The following is a 7,653-nucleotide window of genomic DNA, read 5'->3' as shown; positions in this document are numbered from 1 at the left end:
CCAATATAAGCCCAAAAAAATTTAGTAGACCTAAAAAATTAGTTTAGCAAGGTTGCAGGATATAAGATCAATATTAAAAACACAGGTGTATTTCTGTACAGTAGCAAAAATAATTAGCTGAATTTTTAAAATTTAAATTTATTTATTTTAATTAGAGGCTAATTACTTTACAATATTGTATTAGTTTTGCCATAGATCAACATGAATCTGCCACGGGTGTACACGTGTTCCCAATCCTGAACCCCCCTCCCACCTCCCTCCCCATACCATCCCTCTGGGTCAGGACTGGTAGCTGAATTTTTAAAATACAATTTGCAACAGTATTGAAAATTTGGAACACTTATAGATAAACATGATGAAAGATGAAAAACCTTTTCAAGTGAATTCTATAAAACTTTGCTAAGAGAAGCTGAATAAGATACAAGTTGAAGCAGAGCTATATCATTTTCATGGGTTTAAAGACTCAGTATTGTTCAGATGTCAGCTTCCCCTAAATTAAAGAGTCTATGCAAGACGAATCAAAACTCTAGTACTTTTTTAGAAATTTTTGAACTAATTTTAAGATTCACAAAAAGATACAGAAGACCTAAATTAGTCAAAACAACACTACAGTCAAAACAAGAGTCCATAAATACTCTCACTTACATGTGTAACATATTTTCAAGGAAATTTTGGCAGTAATGGTATGTTCATACTAGTTATCATGATCATTTTCTCAGTGTCAGATTTATCAAACAGTTATACACAGCCTACTTTATCAATTATACCTCAACAAGCTGTTAAAAGTATATGCCTTTCTGTACATAAAGAAGACAACACAAACCATAATTTCGTGTCTGAATATTTATTTTCCTACGCTTCTCCCTCTAGGCCTCCTCCCTCCTTTCTTCCTTTTGATCCTTCATCCTCCACTGAAGCTTCTTTTTCTTCATTCTATACCCTCTGAAAAAGTTGAGAAGATTTCGTTTGATTCCTTCCTGTTGCTGCTACAGGTGATTGTTCCCAGAGCTCACAAGGCCTAAAGGAATAAGCACAGGCTTTGGGATTTGGATGGCAGTGAACTCAAACCCCTGCTTTGTCTCTTCCCATCTGTGTGATTTGAAGCAAGTCACTTATTCTCAATTAACCTCATCTGAAAAAGAATATTTATAGGTATCTGTGAGGATGATATATGGTTTACACCTAGATATTATGTCCCTTGAGGATTCTTTATCTCCTTGAGCCTCAGTTTCCTAATCTGGGGGAAAATAAAGGACATAGGGGAAAGTCCAGCTATTCTCTTAAAGACAATATAGGGATTAAATACAGATAATGCATGCTAATGTTTCTGGCTCTTAATTCTAAGTATCATAACTTATCTTCCTCTTTTTAAAGAAGAGTCTCTCCATTGAATCTCTCCATAAAAGATATACACTAGTGTTCTCTTTTGCGCAAAAGTAGAGTTATACATTTAATAATGTTAGAGTTGAAAGTTACCTTAAAGATAATTTGGTTTCAAAACTCGTATTTCCATGATGGTAAAATGCTACAGTGCACAAAGCCCCAGAAAAGGAATTGGATAATTCAAGCCTGCCTGGAAATTTCTGTGGCTCTCAAACCATTATTCTTTCTGCCATGAATTGTGTGTTGGGTTGGCCAAAAACTTTGTTGAGGTTTTTCCCATCAAATGTTACAGAAAAACCCAAATGAACTTTTTGGCCAACCCAATATAATTAGTAGAAACCTCCTTTGCTGTACAAGAGTTCAACTGTCCTGATTCTTCAGGAAAGCTGTTTACTATTCCTAGGCTATTTCATTATTGTTCCTTGCCTTGAGAAGCCAATTCTGTCTCCCCTGCTGCTCTTTGCCAGTCTGACTGCTCGGAGTAATGAGGTCCAACTGGAAGCCCCAAGTTTTTCCTGTCATTGTAACTTTTTGTGCCTTTGCATGAGCTACCTTTTGTCAATAGAAATTAAGTTGAGAGCCATCCTTTCCCAGCAGCCCAGCCAGGCTCTACAATTTTAATGACATCATTTCACCAGGAATTGAACAGATCCCTGATTGGGCTGGATAAATTGTCAAAATAGAGTTGAACTTTTGTCACAAGTTGATGCAACCTGCTGGGGCACTCTTGAGGGGGAGAACAATGACTCTGCTTCCTACAGGGATCCAGAGTCAGGCCTATAGAAGAGCAGGCCTTGGTCTCCCTTCTCCTGAAGTTAGAATCTGCATAACCCCCTGGGACCTCTCACCATCTGGAATTACATAGGCATCTTCAGCTCTGCACAGCCTAAAGAAAGCATATATCTTCCCCTTCAAACTTGTTCTCTGACATCTCATTACCACTATCTCAAGTCCTGTTACAGGAAAAGAAGAGATGCTGAAGTCTGTGTGGGCAAATATAAGGGGAAGAAATCGTGGAAGGGATAAGTGAAAGGGTCTTGTCTGAATTAAGACTGGTTTGGAGACTTAACAATTACAATATCCCTTAATCATTGAACAGTCCTTTGAGATACCATTATTCCTATTCCTCAAATAAGGAAACTGAGTTTTAGAGCAGGAGTCCCCAAACTCTGGGGTTTAATGACTGATGATCTGAGGTACAGCTTATGTAATAATAATAGAAATAAAATACACAAGAGTTGTATGTGCTTAAATCATCTCAAAGCCATCTGTGGAGAAAATGTCTTCCATGAAATCGGTCCCTGATGTCAAAAAGGTTGGGGACTGGAGTTTTAGAAAACTTCCATGACTCACTGAAAGGCACAGACCACATGAAAGCAGAAATAATTGAATTTCATCTCATGAATGACAAGGTAAATACATATTCATTGCCAAATACATATTTATTAATATGTGCATTGTTAAACACAGTGAAGAACAAATGTTAGCATGAAGTTCTTCTATATTTAAATTATCTTTCTAGACATGATCATTATAATGTCTTTAACAGCCTAACAACTTGACTTTTTTTTTTTAAATCAATTTAGTATCCAAGCAGTTCATTTAAGGTTTTTCATGTCCCTTCATTCTCCCAAGCTTTAGATTTCCAGTTGCTTCAAAAGTTCAAAACAATATCAAAGCTGAATTCAGGAACTGACAGGGAAGACTATAATGGATAATTCAGAATAAAAATTCTTCTTAATTGAAATAACCAACATTTATGTAGTACATTACAAATTATCAAAACTACCCTTCTAGGTGATTTTATTCATCCTTACAAAAGAAATTCTATAAAAGAATATTTTTTTAATGGTTGAAAGTGAAGCATTAGAAAGGAAAAGTACCTTCTAATATATCTAACCCTTACTGTTAACAAAGTGATATTGGGTACTTACAGAATTTAGTCACTCAGCCAATAGACAACTAAGCAAGACGCCTACTGGCTTGATCTGACTCCATCCATGTTCTTTCTGCTAAAACATTTTGCCTCTTTTAAAGCAATCAACTGACTAATGCACCACTATTAATTTCTAAGCTCTCTACAAGCTTCATAAAACCTGGACTATACCCCCTTTGGATTCCTTTCGTCATTGGAATCATTCTTGCCACTTAAACTTAGCTAATATCATTAGCTGACATATTTCAATTATGATCAACATAGTTTGATCAATTTGTGATAGAGATTATAGTAAGACTGCAGAAATAGCCACAGATTATCCCTTATCTTCCATGGCCTTTGAAAGTACCCTCTCACACTGATACTGGGGTGGCCTTGTCACCTGTTTTGTCCAGCGGGACATTACTAGAGTGAGCAAACAGACTTACAAAGCACTCATATGTGAGGCTTACTGCTGTGGGAACTCTGCCACTACCACAGTATGAAGGATACTTAGCCTGTGAATTATCCCAGGAGGCTCTTTCATCCTGAGCGTCTGAGTACCAGACTGAAGTGAGGTCATCCTTGATCATCTAGACACCAGCCAACTGTCAGTTGACTTGAAATAGATGAGTAAGTCCAAAAGAGATCTGCCAAGTCAGACCAGAACTGCCACACGCCCCACAGATCATGATTTATTTAAGCGGTAGTTGTTTCAACCATTAAATTGAAGACTGTTTGTTAAATGTCAAAAGTGAACTAATATGAAATGTCTCTACTTACAACCCCATATATATTTGCTACTAAAGGGTGCTTACATTTTGAAGCCCTCTCAAGTTTGAAGCACAGGCTAAGTGGGTCACTGGTCTCCTCCTCCTAACATTCTTTTTGGAATTCTTAAAGAATATAAATCTGTTGATTCCAGCCCTCATCTATTTTCATTGTCACAGAAAACTAGACTGTGCTATGTTGATCTAAACTGTGCTACAGTGTCCTTAATTGTTGATTTTGAGATTGTATGGTGCTTCTTTGACTCTCACCTCAAAGCTTTTGACTTCAAATAATATGTACTCATACAGCTATATAAATTGCTCTTTGTTTATGTGTTATGTGAAAATATATAAGTTTGTTTGGGGAGGTTTGTCCAACATGTCTCAAAAGTCAGTAGTTTTGCTCTATCAACTTATTTGCCTGGGTACTATGGGGTAACTCAAACCACAGGTCATCTCTTAGAAAACTTGCTACTTCTTACTTCAGTTCAGTTCAGTCACTCAGTCATGTCCGACTCTTTGCGACCCTATGAATCGCAGCACGCCAGGCCTCCCTGTCCATCACCATCTCCCAGAGTTCACTCAGACTCACCTCCATCGAGTCGGTGATGCCATCCAGCCATCTCATCCTCTGTTGTCCCCTTTTATTCCTGCCCCCAATCCCTCCCAGCATCAGAGTCTTTTCCAATGAGTCAACTCTTTGCATGAGATGGCCAAAGTACTGGAGTTTCAGCTTTAGCATCATTCCTTCGAAAGAAATCCCAGGACTGATCTCCTTTAGAATGGACTGGTTGGATCTCCTTGCAGTCCAAGGGACTCTCAAGAGTCTTCTCCAACACCACAGTTCAAAAGCATCAATTCTTTGGCGCTCAGCCTTCTTCACAGTCCAACCCTCACATCCATACATGACGACTGGAAAAACCATAGCCTTGACTAGATGGACCTTTGCTGGCAAAGTAATTCTGCTTTAGTTTGCTCCATGATGACTTTTAGCAATTATTTATGTTTGGGCAGGCTAGTTATATTCTGAATCTACTTTCAACCCCAGACTAATGTCTTTATTCTCAAAACTTGATAAGCAGCATGAAACATCATCAGTAGCCTAGCATTGTGCTTAAGGATGTGAGACTTATGTCTGCCTAAGATCAAGTGAGTCATCACCTCCCTGGAGATTTCCTTAATACATTATATTAATAACTATCTCCTAGTGCTGCTGTGAATGCTCAGTCAGACAGTGATTATAAGTTGCATAGTTTGCATCTGATATAAAGGAAACCTGGGCTTGTGGCTCAGATAGTAAAGAATCCTCTTTTCAGTTCTGTCACTCAGTCATGTCTGACTCTTTGAGACCCTACAGACTGCAGCATGCCAGGCTTCCTTGTCCATTTCCAACTCCCAGAACTTACTCAAACTCATGCCCATTGCATCGGTGATGCCATCCAACCATCTCATTCTCTGTTGTCCCCTTCTCCAGCCTTCAATCTTTCACAGCAACAGGGTCTTTTCAAATGAGTCAGCTCTTCGCATCAGGTGGCCAAAGTATTAGAGTTTCAGCTTCAACATCAGTCCTTCCAATGAACATTCAGGACTGATTTCTTTTAGGATGGGCTGGTTGGATCTCCTTGCAATCCAAGGGACTCTCAAGAGTCCTCTCCAACACCACAGTTCAAAAGCATCAATTCTTTGGCGCTCAGTTTTCTTTATAATCCAACTCTCACATCCATACATGACTACTGGAAAAACCATAGCTTTGACTAGACAAAGCTCTGTTGGTAAACTACTCTCTCTGCTTTTTAATATGCTGTCTAGGTTGGTCATAGCTTTCATTCCAAGGAGCAAGCATCTTTTAATTTTGTGGCTGCAGTCACCATCTGCAGTGATTTTGGAGTCCCCCAAAATAAAGTGTCTCAATGTTTCCATTGTTTCCCCATCTAGTTGCCATGAAGCGATGGGACTGGATGCCATAAACTTAGCTTTCTGAATGTTGAGTTTTAAGCCAGCTTTTTCACTCTCCTCTTTCACTTTCATCAAAAGACTGTTTAGTTCCTCTTCACTTTCTGCCATAATGGTGGTGCCATCTGCATATCTGAGGTTATTGAAATTTCTTCTGTTAATCTTCATTCCAGCTTGTGCTTCATCTAGCCCAGCTTTTGGCATGATGTAGTCTGCATAGAAGTTAAATAAGCAGGGTGACAATATACAGCTGTGAAGTACTCCCTTTCCAATTTGGAACCAGTCCATTGTTCCAAGTCTGGTTCTAACTGCTGCTGCTTGACTTGCATACAGATTTCTCAAGAGGCAGGTAAGATGGTCTGGTATTCCCACCTCTTGAAGAATTTTCCACAGTTCATTGTGATCCACACAGTCAAAGGCTTTGGCATAGTCAATAAAGCAGAAATAGATATTTTTCTGGAACTCTCTTGCTTTTTTGTTGATCCAGCGGATGTTGGCAATTTGATCGCTGGTTCCTCTGCCTTTTCTAAAACCAGCTTGAACAACTGGAATTTCTTTGTTCATGGACTGTTGAAGCCTCACTTGGAGAATTTTGAGCACTACTTTGCTAGCGTGTGAGATGAGTGCAATTGTGCAGTAGTTTGAGCATTCTTTGGCAATGCTTTTCTTTGGGATTGGAATGAAAACCGACCTTTTCCAGTCCTGTGGCCACTCCTGAGTTTTCCAAATTTACTGGCGTATTTAGTGCAGCACTTTCACAGCATCATCTTTTAGGATTTGTAATAGCTCAACTGGAATTCCATCATCTCCACTAGCTTTGTTCATAGTGATGCCTCCTAAGGCCCACTTGACTTCATACTCCAGGATGTCTGACTCTAGGTGAGTGATCACATCATTGTGATTATCTGGGTAATAAAGATCTTTTTTTGTATAGTTCTTCTGTTTTTCCTTACCACCTTTTCTTAATATCTTGTTTCTTTTAGGTCCATACCATTTCTGTCCTTTATTGTGCCTGTCTTTGCATGAAATGTTCCCCTGGTATCTCTAATTTTCTTGAAGAGATATCTAGTCTTTCCCATTCTATTTTTTCCTCCATTTCTTTGCACTGATCACTGAGGAAAGCTTTCTTATCATTCTGTGCTATTCTTTGGAACTTTACATTAAGATGGGTATTTCTCTCTTTTTCTCCTTTGACTTTAACTTCTCTTTTTTTCTCAGCTATTTGTAAGGCCTCCTCAGACAACCATTTTACCTTTTGCATTTCTATTTCTTTGGGATGGCCTTGATCACTGCCTCCTGTACTTTGTCACGAACCTCTGTCCATAGTTCTTCAGGCATTGTCTATCAGATCTAATCTCTTGAATCTATTTATCACTTCCAGTGTATAATTGTAAGAGATTTGATTTAGGTCATACCTGAATGGTCTAGTGGTTTTCCCTACTTTCTTCAGTTTAAGTCTGAATTTGGCAATAAGGAGTTCGTGATCTGAGCCACAGTCAGCTCCCACTCTTGTTTGTGCTGACTGCTTAGAGCTCCATCTTTGGCTGCAAAGAATATAATCAATCTGATTCGGGTATTGACCATCTGGTGATGTCTATGTGTAGAGTCATTTCTTGTGTTGTTGGAAGAGGG

At 38.8% G+C, this 7,653-nt stretch overlaps 1 long non-coding RNA gene across 1 annotated transcript; it reads right to left on the bottom strand.

Moving 5' to 3' along the window:
* Positions 1–828: 828 nt before the first annotated feature.
* LOC133241761 (uncharacterized) lies at positions 829–4,191 on the bottom strand. Its single transcript, XR_009734681.1, has 2 exons — positions 4,117–4,191; positions 829–1,132 (listed from the first exon to the last, which is right to left on the bottom strand). It is a non-coding gene; the product is annotated as an uncharacterized LOC133241761 (long non-coding RNA).
* Positions 4,192–7,653: the final 3,462 nt, after the last annotated feature.

Source organism: Bos javanicus, chromosome 29 (assembly GCF_032452875.1).
Source record: "Bos javanicus breed banteng chromosome 29, ARS-OSU_banteng_1.0, whole genome shotgun sequence".
Lineage (NCBI taxonomy): Eukaryota > Metazoa > Chordata > Mammalia > Artiodactyla > Bovidae > Bos > Bos javanicus.
The sequence above is the reverse complement of the archived record's forward strand: the minus strand, read 5'-3'. Positions and strand labels throughout refer to the sequence as shown.